This window comes from Mauremys mutica, unplaced genomic scaffold (genome assembly GCF_020497125.1).
Source record: "Mauremys mutica isolate MM-2020 ecotype Southern unplaced genomic scaffold, ASM2049712v1 Super-Scaffold_100095, whole genome shotgun sequence".
NCBI lineage: Eukaryota > Metazoa > Chordata > Testudines > Geoemydidae > Mauremys > Mauremys mutica.
The window spans coordinates 994,001-1,011,946 of NW_025423264.1; the positions used below are offsets into that span (position 1 = coordinate 994,001).

Sequence of the window (17,946 nt, forward strand, 5' to 3'; positions counted from 1 at the left end):
GCAGAGTAGGAGTAGCGATGGGGCTGTAGCTTTCCACAGCATCTCAATTTGGGCAGCTTTCCATTCCCCTTTTTTGTGTAATGTCCCTCCCATGGGTTTCACTTGCGGAGCTGTACGACTCTGGCAGGGTGGTCATTTAGAAATCTTTTCCTTGCTTTTCTTTTTCGCCTGGCCCCAGCGTTAGGACCATTTGGGTGTTTCAGTGGGTGTGTTTTCCCATTGGGAGGCATTTGGAAGTTTGGAAGGGGAGCCGAAAGAGGAGTCTTTTTCACAAGCAAGTTGGCTTTCTGCACAGGTAGGGCCCTTGGCCGTAAAGCTTAGCTCCGTCAGTGCGTCTGCATGGGGTTCCTCCAGTGCCTCAAGAGCCCGTGCTAAACTCTCGGTGTGGGCGTTTGGCTTGCGCCAGTCAGAGTGCGGTGCCTGCGTCTTCCCAGGGCTGGCTCCCGTGAGGCGCGCATAACTTGGGAGGAAAGGGGTAGAAGAGAAAGCAAGTGAAGCTGACTTCGAGTGGTGGTGCCCCTGGGCGGAGTGGTCCTCCTGCTCCTTCCTGTCGGAGGTGTGGGCTCGAGTGTGGGCTTGGGGAGTCTGGCTGTGGCGGTGGGAGGATGGTGTCCAGGGAAGTCCCAAAGGTCACCCTGCGCCGGCGGAGTGTGAAGCCTCTCCCCTAGGTTGGGGTGCCGAGGATTAAGCCTTCCTCTGTGGCTTGGGCTGGGGAGCATGATCTGGCGTCGGGTCCATTTGGGTGGAGCTGGCGGCCAGCAAGAATTCGGGCCATCAGGTCAACCCTCTGTGGAAATGGAGGTGAGCCGGCAGGCCTGCGATTTTGGCTTCGCGGGCGGGCAGCTCAAGCATGGCCTCCTATGAGCCTGGAAGGCTCACCCGTTTCCTCCCCGGGCCCAAGTTCCTTTCAGGCAGCAGGTGGAGCGAGGAGCCCAGGGAGGGGAGACCAAGGAGGTGTCCGGAGCCTCATCCTGCCCGGCGCCTGCGCCCAGCAGGGCTCTTGCCCGCTCCCGGCCCCGCTGGTTTTGGCCTCTGCCCCCCCTAGCAGTCAGCCAAAAGATCAGAAGCCACCCTCTCCCTCCTGCACCCGGAGTGGCCAGCATGGGGCTTGAACCTATGACCTTGGCGTTATTAGCACCACCCTCTAATCAGCTGAGCTAGCCAGCCTACGGGGTGCCCTTTCTTGCCTGACCCTTTTGGAAGGAGTCACCGGCTGGCGCGGGGAACGATGTGGCCTCCGTTATCGAATGAATGGATCAAGACGCCATTTGCCAAGGTAGGGGAATTAGCTCAAGCGGCAGAGCGCTCGCTTCGCATGAGAGAGGTAGTGGGGGACGCTGCCCGCATTCTCCGAGCGGGTCAACTAAGGGCTCCTGATGAGCATGGTGGACGGGAGAGCCGGCCATCTGACTTTTGGCCTTGCTGCCCGTAGCGGTCAGGCCGAAAAATCAAAACCCATCCTCCCCAGGCCCACAGCCACCCAGGGGCTCCTCTGCACCATCTTGCCTGAGCCGGTGGAAGTGGAGCCTGGAACTGACCTGATGCGCTGAGGGTTATTTGCACTGCGCGCTTCACACAGAGGTAAAATCACGGGGCACAGATCTTTGAGCACAACCCTTGTCCTGAGGAAAGGTGGGGGGGCTGCATAAAGAGAGACCGGCTATCCCTGGCGGGGCTGCAGTGGCTCTTCACAGGGGCAGTCCCACTGGCAATTGGTACCAGACTTTTGCCGGCCTCCTTTCCTGGGCGGGCTCCTCCCTCCCTTGGGGGAACTGGCGGCCCCAAACTTCCCAGAAACCATCATAGCGAGGCCAACCTGAGTACAGACACCTGCTCAGCACCCCGAGGTGCAGCCCTGAACTCCAGCAATCAGCTACGCTCAGCTGCCCACCCAACAAGCGTTACACGCAGGAGCCTTCGTGCCCAGGGTGTTCAGGTCCCTCCCAGTGCCAGCTTTAAACTCCACTGCTCAGTTCTAAGAGTTGGCCACACGGGGGCAGCCTGGAGCTCAGCCAACGCCTCCAGTTGCTGGTTGCGTTTCCCGCTCCTCGTGGCAGGTTCACACCCCGCAGGCAGATCTCTGAATCGGAGCCGAACCGTTCCCCAAACCCAGCGCTTTAGCAGCAGCAGCTTTGCTAGGAAAGCGCTGACGTCCCCAAGTAACGTAAGAGCCAGAGCGCTGTGTCCAGGATCTTCTCTTGGGCCCCTCACCGTGGTGTCTGTCAGGCACAAGGAGAAACCAGGGAAATGTTTTCATGGCGTTTAAGGGCAGAAGGGGCCACTAGCTCAGCTAGTCTGACCCCCGAATAACACAGAATTACACCATGACACACACTGATCCCGCAGACCTTAGATAGATCAAAGCGTTTCAGCCCTCAGGAAGGAGGCTAAACTGGGTACCAGAGGCAGCGAACAAGGGGCCCCCAAGGCAATGGCAGGGAGCTGACGAGGTGAAATATGCCCAGATGATCCCAGCAGGCGACCCACCCCCATGCTGCAGAGGTGGGAGTCCCTGTTCCTCCTGCCCTTAACAATCCCAGGTGGTAAGTGGGTCCCCCCAGTTCCCCAGATAAGAATCCTCCATGTGATTTCCCTGGCTTCACCTCCAGATAAGAACATTGTGTGGAGGGAGTGGGAGATATGTCTGGCAGATATGTAAAGGGGGACTGTGTCTCCCTGTCTGGCCCAGGCTCCTTGGAGGAAGTGATCTCAGTGTGTCTGGCTGTCTCCATTCCTCCCACCCATAAGAATCCCTGGTGTGTGGGTGCACCCTAGACCATTAAGGATCTCTGGGGGGTGGGTGTCTCTCTCCTCCTAGTCAGGATCGCTGGGGCGTGCCTGTATAAAAAGAGACTTTGACTCACCCAGGCTGGGCTGCCATCATGGAACAGACCAGGTCCTTCTGTGGAGGGTTTGCGTTCCTCCAAGGACGTGATCTCAGTGTGTGTGGGTGTCCATGTCCCTTTAACCCTTAACAATCCCTGGTGCGTGGGTGTGCTGGGTCCCTTTACAATCCGCTCTGTCTTACCCCCCATGAGGGATCTGGTGGATGTGGGGGTTCTCCACACTACTGGGGGTGTCTGGTGCCCCTGTCCCTCCTGGTTAATAGTGGAGTGTGTGGGTTTCCCCCCAGCCCGTTAAGGATCCGTGTTGTGTGGATGCCCCCGTTCTTCTCATTAAGAATGGTGCAACGGAGCATATGGGTGTGTCCCCCACCCCAAGAACTAGCTCCCGTGTGTGGTTCCCCTGCCCCCATCCAGGCTCTGTGGTGTGTGGGTGTCGCTGTTCCCCTTTTCAAGATCCGTGTCGCAGGGGGGTGTCCCTCCCCGCAAGTCAGAATCCCCAGCGTGTGGGTGCTCCCATCCCCCCCTCCAGGCTCTATGGGGGGGTGTCTAAAAAGAGACCGTGTCTCACTGAGGCTACGCTGCAGGGGCTATTCACAGGCGCAATCCCACTACTGATCAGCACGGGAGTTTTGACCTGCTCTGTTTCCGACCTGGGCCAGTTCACCCCTCCTTAGGCAACCTGGGGAGCCCAAGCTTCCCCGGGATCACCATATTGATGCCGAGCTTAGTGCGGACACCCAATCAGCACAACCCGCCATGGCTGGGAGCTCTGGGGTCCATCTGTGGTTGCATGGGCCTGTGGGAGCCCCTTCTGACCCTGGTGGCTGATAGCTGTGAGGCCCCCACTGGCCGACAGCTCCAGTCTTGCTGCCCCAGGGCTGAGGTGAAAAATGTCACTGAGATCTCTGAAAGTCAAAAATTCTGTGACCCCCCTTTATATAATCTTAGCCTTAATAGTTGTTGACTGTCTCTCTCAATCTAGTGGTCTGCTCTAGCGCAGATGGGATAGGGAAGACAGAAGCTCACCCCCCAGCACAGGTTTGGGCAAAAATGGCTCTTGAGCTATTTACTGAGCATGCAGAGGACTTGTCCAGGCCAGTGGAGCAGCTCAGCCAGATGAGGAGCTGGAAGAAGGAGACTGGAGCAGCCTGGACATCCCACTTTTTCTCCACAGCCACTGCCTGTCAGCAGGGTTCCTCCTTCTCCTCAGTGAGACCAAATCTAAGCACCTAGATAGCTGGTCTGTCCGCTGCACCCCAATCTCTCATGCCTGAGCCTCCCTGCCAAAGTCCTGTACCTGGCTCCAGAGAATTGTTTCACATCTCACTGGGAACTCGACTTCTTGTACCCAGAGAGTCTCGGCCCCACTCAGTAGAGGACGTGAGAAACACTGTGTCTGCCTTTTCCAAATAACTGCTTGGAAAGCTTTTGTTTCTGTGACCACGTGGCCTAATGGATAAGGCGTCTGACTTCGGATCAAGCAATTGAAGGTTCGAGTCCCTTCGGGGTTGTGCTTGTGCAGTTTTACCTATGTCCTGAAAGTCCTGCTCCCTTCAGGTCTGGAACCTCTTCTTGGCCACTCAGGCCAATGCTCTGCCTTCAGCTAGAGCCCCAGGAAGGAGTTGAGGGTTGGGTGTCACAAAGGCTGGGGCGTGAGCCCCAGGTGCTTCCAGTCTCGCCTTTGCCCTTCCTGACTTGCCAAAGAAAATGGGCGGCTGCCCGGGCTAGCGTGTGGAGCAGTTTCCCTCTTCCAAGTGTGCGCCTGTCCCTGTGCTTGAGGGGGTTGCTACATAGTGCCTTGGGAGCCTGGGTGTTTCTCTGCTTCTCGCCAGCTGGGGAAAAGCCTCTTGGGGTAAAATCTCCTGCCCCACTGCCAAAGTGAGCACCTGGAGTGGGAACAGTAAGAGGCCCCACCATGGGGGCTGGCCCTGCTTTGCTACCGTCTTCTGATGTTGGCCACAAAGCATTAGCAGCTGGCTGTGGGTGGTTTTCAGTGGGGGTTTGGCATGGCAGGGAGCAGGGAGCAGCCTGACTGGGTGTCTCTGTGGCTGTCTGCTGGCCACGCATAGGCATGGTTCTCCCCTCCTCTTGCCCTGCTCTTGGTTGCTCTGTGGCTTTTAAGCTTCCCTTGGAGCTGTCAGCACCAGCCACCTCTGTCCTCGGTGCCCAGAGGAGGAGAGGTGTGTTGGGCTCCAGCCTGGGACTCTTCCTCCCTCCTGCCTTTCCCTGACTATGAAACCTGGCCCTGACCCTCCTTTCTTCAAGTGCCATGTGGGCAAGAGGAAAAGTGTGACAGCTGCAGGGACCAAAGTTGTGGACATCAGGTGAAGCAGCGAGAAACAACCATCCGGTCAACCCGCAGGAATCTCTAGCCAGACTGTTAAGTTCTAGGACCCCAACCTATAGCGGCCAGTCCATTGAACCAACTGGACCAAAGACCTATCTCCAGTGGGCATCAGTCAGGGCTGTCTCCTGCAATTTTGCTGCCCCAAGTGGCGAAAAAAAAGGCTGCGATCAGCGGCACTTCGGTGGCACTTCGGTGTCTACCACCGACACTTCATTCTTCAATGGTGATTCAGCAGCAGGGGCCTGTTGCTGAATTGCCGCCGAAGAGCCAGACATGCTGCCTCTCTCCATTGGCAGTCCCAAGCACCTGCTTGCTGCGCTGGTGCCGGCCCTGGCCTCAGTCACCCAGCAGGAGGGGAGCGGGGCGAACCTTACTCTAGTTCACCAAGAGAGAGGGTAGTCAAGCACGTTGAGCTCTCAGGAGCCGCCCGAGGTAAGTCTGCACCCCAACCCCCTGCCCCAGCCCTGAACCCCCCCCAACCCAGAGCCCCCTCTTGCACCCCAGAGCCCTCACCCCCGTGCCCCAGCCCAGAGCTTCCTCCCACACCTGGAACCCATCATCCCTGCCCCCACCCCAGAGCCATCACCCCATCCTGGACCCCAACCCCCTGCCTCAACCCACAGCCCCCTCCTGCACTCTGAATCCCTCAGCCCCACCCCGCAGCCTGGAGCCCCCTCCTCCACCCCAAACCCCTCATCTCCCCACAGCTCCCACAGGCAGACCCTGGAGCTCCCAGCAGCCATGGGTGGCCGGGGAGCCCCCACAGCCCCACACCACTGCGTATGGACCCTGCAGCTCCTATGAGTGGACCCCAGAGCTCCCAGCTGCTGCGGATGGACCCAGGATTTCCCAACAGGCCTTGATGGCGTGAGGACCCTGCAGCCCCATGTCATTGCTAATAGACCCTGCAGCGCCGAAGACACTGGAGCTCCCAGCCGCCACAGGCAGCCCTCAGCCACCCCAGGCAGGAGAGGGAGCCTCCAGCGCTCAGACACCGCAGGCAGAGCTGGGAGCTCCCAGTCACCGGGGGGGGGTGAGGAGAAGCCGCAGCCCCCGGCCATTGCAGATGGCCCTGTAGCTCCCAGCTGCCGCAGGTGGATGCCAGAGCCCCCAGCTGCCATCGGGACCCCGCGGCCCCCGGCCTCCATGGGCAGGAACCATCACCCCGCGACCGGCAGAAAACAGCCGCACGCGGAAGCCCATCGCGCCCTGTGACCCCCCGGTGCTGTGGCTTCTCGCCAGGCAGGAGGCGGCGCCCAGTAGTTTCCCCAGGAATTGAAATTAGCGGGGGGGGGTTGAATTTACAGGGGGGGTGTCAGGGCCCATGAGATATATAAAAGAGATGTGAATAAAGTAAATGTTTTGTTAGGATAATGCAAATTTAACATAAGGATAATGCAAGTTACACATAACAGGTCTAGATTTCTAAAAAAATGTATTTAATTTAAATTGACTTTTGAAAAGTAAGCCATCATGGGATAAGAGGGAAGTCCTCTCATGGATCAGTAACTGGTTAAAATCTTGGAAACAAAGGGTAGGAATAAATTATCAGTTTTCAGAATGGAGAGAGATGGTATACCAGAGGGGTCAGTACTGGGACCATTACTGTTCAACATACTCATAAATGATCTGAAAAATGGGTAAACAGTGAGGTGACAAAATTTGCAGATGATACAAAACTGTTCAAGATAGTTAAGTCCCAGGCAGACTGCGAAGAGTTACAAAGGGATCTCACAAAACTGGGTGATTGGGCAACAAAATGGCAGATGAAATTCAATGTTGATAAATGGCTTCATCGGATGCATACAATGGAACTGTAACCCCCAAAGAGATTACATAGATTCCTGGAGCTCTGTCCGCTGGCAGCTCAGGGAGGAGGAGCCAAGGCAAACTCAGAGTCTGCCCAGCAACCAATAGGGAGTGGAGATGCCCCTCCCAGGGAGTTGAGGAGAGGGAGGAGCCATTTTGAGGGAGGCTGGGGCGAGCCACGAAAAAGGCCGAACTGGCTGTGTGGGGAGCTGGTGAGTCCCAGGCCTGCAAGCAGGTTTCCCCCGAGAACTGGCCTCTAGGGACCTGACACCAGATTCCCCAGCTGGGTTTTCCTTCCTCACGGATGATTCCCAATTGTTACGTTTGCTGAGAAATTTCCCCAGCCAGGCTGGGTTCGCCTCCAGCTCCCCTGGTGAGACCAGTCCCCACATGGTCAGCGCTGCTAGTCCAGGGCTGATTCCTGCCTGAGGAGGATCCCTGCCAGTGGACAGCAGCCCCTGGAATCGTCCAGCGTCATCCTCAACTCTGAAGATCATTTGTGGAGTTCGTGAGTGCCTTGTCTTTAGTTAGTTAGTCAGTCAGGGAATTTGTTTTGGGGACCCTCTACTCCCTGAACTGTGTCCTCAAGCCAGGGAGTGAGGGTTTGAGGATTTTATAATCTACCGCTTATTACACCTGTGGAGGGATTCACCACCTCCTCCCACTTGTGGGTCTTTTGGGCTGTACTGAACCCAGTCAGCCACACGGCTACACCTCGGCAGAGAACTGAATAGGTCATCAAGGGCCCCAGCAAGGTACGCGTACCAACAGGACACTAGTTTTACATTTGTTACATCCAGACACGGGTATTTTAAGTGTGGGCACCGGTGACCCTAAACATAGTGTTTCCCCTATTATGTTGTATTTGTTGCCTGTTTAATATAATTGTTGTGTTGAATATATTTTTATGTGTTTGTGTTATCTCTTGGAAGTCTCCAACTATCTGGCAAATAAGTGGGGATTCCTCTGTAGTTAGGATTTTCTGCCCAAGCTGCCCTGGTGACCCTGCCAGGAAGGAGCAAGGGGGGTGGAGGCACCGCCAACTAATTTCATAACCAAAAAAAGAAAAAAGATTCACCCTACTGAGTGGGTGGCGGGATCCAAAAGAACCCAGACCTGTCCATCAGAACATGTAAGTGGATTGCTATTAAAGGAGGTAATCAGGTGGAGAGGGGCGCTACAGAACATATAGTGAGGATATATATATATGCACACACACATACACACAGAGAACATGAAAAGGTGGGAGTTGCCCAACCAACTCTAAGAGGCTAATTAATTAAGATGAGCTATTCTCAGCAGGAGAAAAAAAACTTTTGTAGTGATAATCAAGATGACACATTTAAGATAGTTTGACAACAAGGTGTGAGGATACTTAACATGGGGAAATACATTCAATGTGTGTAATGGCTCAGCCATTCCCAGTCTCTATTTAAGCCTAAATTGATTGTATCTAGTTTGCATATTAATTCAAGTTCAGCAGTTTCTCGTTGGAGTCTGTTTTTGAAGCTTTCTGTTGCAAAATTGCCACCTTTAAATCTGTTACTGAACGGCCAGAGGTTGAAGTGTTCTCCTACTGGTGTTTGAATGTTATAATTCTTGACGTCTGATTTGCATCCCATTTATTCTTTTGCACAGAGACTGTCTGGTTTGGCCAATGTACATGGCAGAGGGGCATTGCTGGCACATAATGGCATATATCACATTGGTAGATGTGGAGGTGAACAAGCCCCTGATGGCATGGCTGATGTGATTAGGTTGTATTATGGTGTCACTTGAATAGATATGTGGACAGAGTTGGCATCAGGCTTTGTTGCAAGGAGAGATTCCTGGGTTAGTGTTGTTGTTCTGTGGTTGCTGGTGAGGATTTGCTTCAGGTTTGGGGGTTGTCTGTAAGCAAGGACTGGCCTGTCTCCCAAGATCTGGGAGAGTGAGGGATCATTTTTCAGGATAGGTTGTAGATCTTTGATGATTCGCTAGAGAGGTTTTAATTGGGGGATGAACGTAAAGGCCAATGGTGTTCTGTTATTTTCTATGTTGGGCCTGTCTTGTAGTAGGTGACTTCTGGGTACTCTTCTGGCTCTGTCAACCTGTTTTTTCACTTCAACAGGTGGGTATTGTAGTTTAAAGAATGCTTGATAGAGATCTTGTAGGTGTTTATCTCTGTCTGAGGGAATGGAGCAGATACGGTTGTATCTTAGAGCTTGGCTATAGACAATGGATCATGTGGGGTGTCCTGGATGGAAGCTGGAGGCATGTAGGTAAGTATAGCGGTCAGTGGGTTTCCGGTATAGGGTTGTGTTTATGTGACCATCGCTTATCAGCACAGTACTGTCAAGGAAATGGACCACTTGAGTGAATTGATCTAGGCTGAGGTTGATGGTGGGATGGAAATTGTTAAAATCATGGTGGAATTCTTCAAGGGCTTCTTTTCCATGAGTCCAGATGATGAAGATGTCTTCAGTGTAGTACAAGTACAGTAGGGGCATTAGGAGACAAGAGCTAAGGAAGCGTTGTTTTAAGTCAGCCATAAAAATGTTGGCATACTGTGGGGCCATGTGGGTGCCCATAGCAGTGCCGCTGACTTGAAGATATATATTGTCCCCGAATGTGAAATAGTTGTGGGTGAGGACAAAGTCGCGAAGTTCAGCCACCAGGTTTGGCATGTAACTAGTTCACAAAACTGTGGGGGGTGTTGGGAAATCACTGCTCATGCCCCTGGCCAGCCTATTTCCCGTTGCCGCTCTGAAACGTGCCCCCACGTGCAGGCCCCGAAGCTGGGCCCGGGGGCGGAAGGCCAGGGAGAGGCTTTGGCCTCACCTGCCCTTGCCCAGCAGGACGCCTTTTCGGGCCTACACAGCTCCTCACACAACACCCGCCTGGGATCTTGCCCTCCCCTACCAGCTCAGCAGCACCTTTTTTCCTCTCAAAACCTCCTCTTGCCACCCTCCCCCTTCCACACTTCAGACTCACCTCATCACAAACTCACCCACGGCCCCTTTGGCTTCTCAAGCGCCTCTGGAGGGACACAGCTTCTCAGGCACGCGGATCCTTCCGTTCAACGTGCACTGGACGGACATTCGAAACACAGCCCTTTCCAGGAGGGAATGCGCTGCTTTTGGACCCTGGCGCCCAGCAAGAAGTCCTGGGACTCTTTTTCTGACGGATGGACCCCACCGACTTGCCTTTACCAAGCAGAAACTAAGGACCGGCCGACGGCTCTCTTTGCAAACGGACGCCATCAGACTGAGCCACGAGGCGTGCTGCAGGATAGCCCCTCCCCACCAAAAAGCAATGCCGTGACCCGGATTCGAACCGAGGTTGCTGCGGCCACAGCGCAGAGTACTAACCACTATATGATCACAACCAGGTGCTGGGGGTGCAGGCAGCAGCCCAGCGGAAAGTGCTCAGCTCTGCGCTCTCGGGGCGGCCACCTACCTCGCCAGCGGCCACAGGTGTTTCCCAAGTCTCCCCATTACAGTCACAGGTAAAATGCTGAGCAAAGGAAAAAAGACAGGAAGCCAATCCCATGCCTGTCCCTTTTTCTGTCTTCCTCCACCCCTGGACCAATTCCCTCCCCGTTTGTCTGGGCCATTGTCCTCATGGCCCTGGTCAGCCTATTTCCCTTTGCCGCTCTGAAACGTGCCCCCACGTGCAGGCCCCGAAGCTGGGCCCGGGGGCGGAAGGCCAGGGAGAGGCTTTGGCTAGGGCCAGCGTGTCCTTGCGAGGTAATTGTCTCTCTGGAGGTGAAAGTCATCAGTTCGGGGTGCGAAGGGAAGTGGCCATGGAAGGAGAATGCAAGGCATGTGGTGGGCAGGCCAGGGATTTCTTTGTCCCCCCTTCAAAAGGGGTCAGCCTCCCCATCGGGGAATCAAACCCCGGTCTCCCGCGTGACAGGCAGGGAGACTCACCACTATACTAACGAGGAAAGGGGCATGCTGAGTGGGCCCAGCTCCCACAGACCAGCTATGGTCAGCGTACACCTACACCGTCGCATGGGCCCCAGCAGGCAACAACACCCCCGGCCCTCTTCTGCTTCCCAAAGTCTTTGGCCGCAGCAACAGCCCTGGGAAAAGCCCTGGCCCTCCTCACCTGCCCTTGCCCAGCACGACGCCTTTCCGGGCCTACACAGCTCCTCACACAACACCCGCCTGGGACCTTGCCCTCCCCTACCAGCTCAGCAGCACCTTTTTTCCTCTCAAAACCTCCTCTTGCCACCCTCCCCCTTCCACACTTCACACTCACCTCATCACAAACTCACCCACGGCCCCTTTGGCTTCTCAAGCGCCTCTGGAGGGACGCAGCTTCCCAGGCACGCAGATCCGGCTGATGGCTCCCAAGTGTGCAAGTCCGTCCCCGCAGAGCTGCCCCATAGGGTGACATTGATGAAACTGTGGAAAATGTGATGGGGGTGGGGGGTAATAGGCTCCTATATAAGAAAATGTCCTCCCAGACTGGCCTGTCCCTTTAAAAATTGGACATATGGTCACCCTGGAGCAGCCCCGCACTCCTGCTCCCCGGATGGTGTGTTTGTAACCCGGGGGCTGAAGCCGACCCGTGAAAGGGAAGTGAGTGAGCTCGGAGCTCTCCGGCGCCACCTGCTGGGAGCAGAGGGCAATGACTGAGCGACGTCCTGGCTAATTTAAATATCACCTGGTTTTCTATCGGGTGGCTCCACTGGAGAGCTGGGGAGTGGCCTGAGTGTGGCAGCACCTTATTTGCATATTAAAAGCGGCAGTTTGAGACCATTGGGGTAAAATATGAGTAAGTTTTGGGGTTGGGCCCCACATGTTTAGTGCAGGCTGTGGGGAGCCGGGCTGAGCAGAGCCTGCCCCGACGGGGAGTGTGATGTCACCCTGAGCTGGGAGCGTGTTGCTGGACATGGGGAAGGGGCTGGGGGGTGGGGGAAGGTAGGTTGGTTTTTCTCTTTTTGGTAGAATTCTTTTTATGTAAATTGAGAGTCGGCTTGGGGGAGGGAAATTGAGACTCCTGCTTTGGGGGTTGTTGGGGGGAGTGACACAAGCGTCCTTGGTGGTGGCTGCTGCAGTGGGGCATAGGACAGGTCCGGGCGGGGCTGTCGGGGTGGTTGAGATCAGGGGCCGTTCCTGGTTGGCTGGTGCCTTGGCCTGCCTAGTGTTTTCTGACAGCTCGTCTCCCATTGGGCTCTCCCCAACTGACATTTCTGACAGGCTCATCTCCCATTGGTGACGTTGTCTGATAGCGATGCGGGGAGGAGCCGCCAGGGACTTGTGCGCTCAGAGCTCAGCGCCGCCCGCGAGAAGCGGCGCGCGGGGCCGGGTCCCGCTGCCGGGCGGAGGAACCGAGACCGCAGCAGCGGCGCCGCCTCCCGCCTGGGGAGAAGCCGCAGCACCGGGGGGGGGGTCACAGGGCGCGAGGCGCTTCCGCGCGCGGCTGTTTCCTGCCGGTCGCGGGGTGACGGGTCCTGCCCGGGGCGGCCGGGGGCCGCAGGGTCCCGATGGCAGCTGGGGGCTCTGGCGTCCGCCCGCGGCGGCTGGGAGCTACGGGGCCACCTGCAATGGCCGGGGGCTGCGGCTTCTCCCCACCCACCCCCCGGTGACTGGGAGCTCCCGGCTCTGCCTGTGGTGTCTGAGCGCTGGGGGCTCCTCTCCTGCCTGTGGCGACTGGGAGCTCCAGGGGCTTCGGCGCTGCAGGGTCTGTGAGCAATGACGTGGGGCTGCAGGGTCCTCACACCATCAATGCCTGTTGGGATATCCTGGGTCCGCTCACAGCAGCTGGGAGCTCTGGGGTCCACTCGTAGGAGCTGCAGGGTCCATACGCAGTGGTGTGGGGCTGTGGGGGCTCCCCCGCCACCCATGGCTGCTGGGAGCTCCAGGGTCTGCCTGCGGGAGCTGTGGGGAGATGAGGGGTTTGGGGTGGAGGAGGGGGCTCCAGGCTGCAGGGTGGGGCCGAGCGATTCAGAGTGCAGGAGGGGGCTGTGGGTTGAGACAGGGGGTCGAGGTCCAGGACGGGGTGATGGCTCTTGGGTGGGGGCAGGGATGAGGGGTTCCAGGTGTGGGAGGAAGCTCTGGGCTGGGGCAGGGGGGTGAGGGCTCTGGGGTGCAAGAGGGGGCTCTGGGTTTGGGGGGGTTCAGGGCTGGGGCAGGGGGTTGGGGTGCAGACTTACCTCGGGGGCTCCTGGTCAGCGGTGCAGCAGGGGGGACCTACTGGCCATTTCCAGGGTGCAGCGCGGTGCCCTAGGACACGTAGGGACCAGCCTGCCTGAGCCCCGCAGCATGGCTGACTGGACTTATAACCCAGTCACCCCACTGGGTCCCCCTGTCACATGTGGTACCTGGGAGCTCTGGGATCCACCCACAGCAGCTGGGAGCTGTGGGGTCCATCCGTGGTGGCATGGGCCTGTGGGAGCCCCTTCCGCCACTGGTGGCTGATAGCTGTGAGGCCCCCACCGGCCGACAGCTCCAGTCTTGCTGCCCCAGGGCTGAGGTGGAAAATGTCACTGAGATCTCTGAAAGTCACAAATTCTGTGACCCCCTTTATATAATTTTAGCCTTAATAGTTGTTGACTGTCTCTCTCAATCTAGTGGTCTGCTCTAGCGCGGATGGGACAGGGAAGACAGAAGCTCACCCCCCAGCACAGGTTTGGGCAGAAATGGCTCTTGGGCTATTTGCTGTGCATGCAGAGGACTTGTCCAGGCCGGTGGAGCAGCTCAGCCAGATGAGGAGCTGGAAGAAGGAGACCTGAGCAGCCTGGACATCCCACTTTTTCTCCACAGCCACTGCCTGTCAGCAGGATTCCTCCTTCTCCTCAGTGAGACCAAATCTAAGCACCTAGATAGCTGGTCTGTCCGCTGCACCCCAATCCCTCATGCCTGAGCCTCCCTGCCAAGTCCTGTATCTGGCTCCAGAGAATTGTCTCAAATCTCACTGGGAACTCGACTTCTTGTGCCCAGAGAGTCTCGGCTCCCCTCAGTAGAGGACCTGAGAAACACAGTGTCTGCCTTTTCCAAATAAGTGCTTGGAGAGGTTTTGTTCCTGTGACCACGTGGCCTAATGGATAAGGCATCTGACTTCGGATCAGGCGGTTGAGGGTTTGAGTCCCTTCGTGGTTGTGCGTGTGCAATTTTACCTTTGTGCTGAACGTCCTGCTCCCTTCAGGGCTGGAACCTCATCTTGGCTGCTTAGGCCAATAATCTGGCTTCAGCTAGAGCCCCGGGAAGGAGTTGGGGGGTGGGTGTCACAAAGGCTGGGGCATGAGCCCCAGGTGCTTCCAGTCTCGCCTTTGCCATTCCTGACTTGCCAAAGAAAATGAGTGGCTGCCCGGGCTAGCGTGTAGAGCAGTTTCCCTCTTCCAAGTGCGCACCTGTCCCTGTGCTGGAGGGTACTTGCTAAATAGCAACTTGGGAGCCTGGGTGTTTCTTTGCTTCTCGCCAGCTGGGGAAAAGCCTCTTGGGGTAAAATCTCCTGCCCCACTGCCAAAGTCAGCACCTTGAGTGGGAATGGTAAGAGGCCCCACCATGGGGGCTGGCCCTGCTTTCCTACAATCTTCTGATGTTGGCCAAAAAGCATCAGCAGCTGGCTGTGGGTGGTTTTCAGTGGGGGTTCGGCATGCCAGGGAGCAGGGAGCAGCCTGACTGGGTGTCTCTGTGGCTGTCTGCTGGCCACGCATAGGCATGGTTCTCCCCTCCTCTTGCCCTGCCCTTGGTTGCTCTGTGGCTTTTAAGCCTTCCCTTGGAGCTGTCAGCACCAGCCGCCTCTGTCCTAGGTGCCCAGAGGAGGAGAGGTGCTGGGCTCCAGCCTGGGACTCTTCCTCCCTCCTGCCTTTCCCTGACTATGAAACCTGGCCCTGACACTCCTTTCTTCAAGCGCCATGTGGGCAAGAGGAAAAGTGTGGTAGAAAGCACAAGGGCCAAACTTGTGGGCATCAGAAATCCCAAACACCCAGTCAAACCATAGCCACTTCTAGACCCCATTCCAACCAAAGACCTGGCTCCAGTGGGTATGAGTCACTCAGCACAAGGTAAACAACTCATTCTTAGACAGCTGGAGACAAGAAAGCACTTGGGTCTCCAGGGATTTACCACAAGGTCCCACTAAGATTTGAACTCAGACTTCAGCATGCCAACCCTTACACCATGGGACCAGCTTGTGCTAGTTTCTCTGAACATTGCTGACCCTATCATAGAATACCAGGGTTGGAAGGGACATCAGGTGGTATCTAGTCCAACCCCCTGCTCAAAGCAGGGCCAATCCACAGACAGATTTTTATCCCAGATCCCTAAATGGTCCTCTCAAGGACTGAGCTCACAAACCTGGGTTTAGCAGGCTAATACTCAAACCACTGAGCTCTCCCTCCCTCACAGGCCCAGCTTGTGTAAGAGGACTGTTGGCCCTTTTCTAAAACTGAGTGGGGTTTTTTTGGTTGGCTAATTCCCAGTCCCAATAGAAGGGGGAAGGGTCAATGGGAAATCAGGACCCTGAGACTGACAGGACTCTCATCCTGCTCCAGCTGGAAAGGAAATGGGCAGGAATTCTCGCCGTTCACCCAAGGACACACTTACACTGATGTGCAGTCATGAGTCTGCTGGGGAAGCTGGTCTGAGCAATTTGAAGTGACAATTCAGTGAGAGCAGAATCATCATGTAGTGCAACAGCTGTATATCAAGTAGTTGTGGCCGAGTGGTTAAGATGATGGACTAGAAATCCAGTGGGGTCTCCCTGCACAGGTTCAAATCCTGCCAACTATACAAGCACTGCGCTGTTGTTATTATTACTGTAGTCTTAGTGCCTGAGCATCCACAGTGCAAACTGGAACCATATCTACTTTCACTTTGTCTACCCTTAAAACGCTGCTGTGGCACTGCTATAGCACTTTGGAGTACACAGCGAGTGGAGGATTTTTCTCATCCCTGTAATAGCTACATGGACAGAACAATTCTTCCTTTTCTTTAGCACTATCTAACCAGGGCTTAGGTCACCTTAACTCTATGGGTTTTGGGGGGGGGGGTCACACCCTGAGAGACGTTGCTCTGCCAGTTCAGTGCCCAGTGTACACCAGCCCTTAGATCCCTCTTGGTATTTCAATACAGGCACTGACCTGTGAGAGGAAAACATCAGCTCACAAACACAGAGACTGAATTCCCCACATTCAATCTCGCTGCACTTTCCAGAAAGTCACGAAATTCAATTCATTCTTGCTAGGACAGAGAAAAAATAAGTGACACTAAGTTTTTGGCTTGGGTAAATAAAATTAAGTGTTTAATTAATATAGTAAAAATCTGCACTGATTCCTCTAACTAACACCATCGCGTGAAATAGGAACAGAGACAAAGCTTGTCAGTGACGACTAATTTCACAAATGATCTTCCCTTTATTAATTTCCACGCCGCCCCCATTGGAGGTCTGGGCATCTCCAGTGTCACTGCTCTGCATTCACCTTCCCCTAGAATTGTTCTCAGACATTCTCAAATTTGGAAAATTGTGCAGTTCAGAATGTGAATAGTGACCCCGTCTCCTTCTTGCACCTGCTCTACATTGCTCCACAGCAGCTTCGCCGCCTGCAGAGTCACCCCAGCACGGCAGTGCAGCCGCCCAGGGTTCAGCAGGGGCCCCTGGCAAGGACAGTGGGTGCAGCTAACAGCCCGGTGTGCCTGGCCCTGAGGCAGCTGTTAAAAAAGCACCCCTCCCCCCAGAAGTACAGAGCCTGAATTCCCCAACTTTAACATCATGGCCCCCTGTAGAAAGCCACATGCGTCGGTTGTATTTTCACAGGGAGATGGAAAAATCAAGTGACACCAATTTTTAAGTTGAGTAAATAAAGTTGAGGAGATAGTTATTAACCTCACAAAAATATACTAAAGATCCCTCAACATAACACCTGAAGGTGAAATATGAACAGAGACAAACCTTGTCAGCAAAGGCTCATTTCCCAAATGATCCTCAAAATGTTACTAATTCCCACCTCTCCTCCACAGGAGCTCTGTGCAGTGTAACTGTTCTGCAGGCAGCTTCCCATTCAATGCTGTTGTGGGACATTCCCAGGCCTGGAAATGTACCAACGACAGAATTTGAAGAGCAAACCTGGCTCCCCGCAGTAGGCGGAATTTGAGTGTTTTGTCCCTGTCACTTAGTCTTTGTCAATAGTACAGACGCCAGGGGCAGGACTCCAGGCTCTGCTTGAGGGATCCTGGCACAGGGGCTGGGGGGGAGAAAGGATTGTAGATTCTGACCTGTGCTCTGGAGAGGAGGTAATAAGTGAAGGGGGCATTATTGACTCCTCCCCTCCTCAGTGTCCCAGGGCTGGAATTCGACCTTCCACAGGCCAAATGAGGGGGTGATGCCATTTGGTTAATGAAAACCAGTGCTCCAGGTGAGGCTTGAACTCACAACCTCAGCATAGCTCCTCTCAGCACTGTCCTATAAGTACTGTGCGCTAACCAATTGCGCCACTGGAGCACCAGTTAACTATGCTTATCTGAGACCCCTAGGTTGATACAGGCAAGGAGTGACCCCAAAACATTCTCAGTGGGGCTGAGAGCAGGTAGCGACAAGTGTTGTACTTGGTGGGGTGGATTCTTCTTAAGGGTTCCAGGCCCCATTTGACCCTTTTGTTCTTCCCTGTGTAATAACAGAGCTGGTTAAGACTCAATGGAGAGTCTTGCTGCAGCCCAACAGAGCTGAAATCACTGATAACCAGCTCTAAGCATTAGTCCTGCTTTGGGACAGTGTCTCTCATGCAACGAACTGCCCAGTCTGCGCTAGCAGTGAGGCTCCCTCACTAACAGCTGAAATCAGGGAGAGCTGTGTGAAGTGCAGGGCCCCAGGGGTGCTTGAACAAGGGGGAACAACACCCCAGGGCTTTTAAAAATGGGAGGGCTCTGCCTTGCCACTTTGTAATGACCGTAAGAGCAGGAGGAAGGGGCAGCATAGGAGTCTGTGTAGCTCTGATTCTTGTCTTCTGACAGT

General features: G+C 55.2%; 3 non-coding genes across 3 annotated transcripts; 1 reads left to right on the forward strand and 2 right to left on the reverse strand.

The window, feature by feature from the left end:
* Window positions 1-1,093: 1,093 nt before the first annotated feature.
* TRNAI-AAU lies at window positions 1,094-1,167 on the reverse strand. The gene has a single exon. It is a non-coding gene; the product is annotated as a tRNA-Ile (tRNA).
* Window positions 1,168-14,020: 12,853 nt separating this feature from the next.
* TRNAR-UCG lies at window positions 14,021-14,093 on the forward strand. The gene has a single exon. It is a non-coding gene; the product is annotated as a tRNA-Arg (tRNA).
* Window positions 14,094-17,342: 3,249 nt separating this feature from the next.
* TRNAI-UAU lies at window positions 17,343-17,436 on the reverse strand. Its single transcript has 2 exons — window positions 17,399-17,436; window positions 17,343-17,378 (listed from the first exon to the last, which is right to left on the reverse strand). It is a non-coding gene; the product is annotated as a tRNA-Ile (tRNA).
* Between the last annotated feature and the right edge of the window lie 510 nt (window positions 17,437-17,946).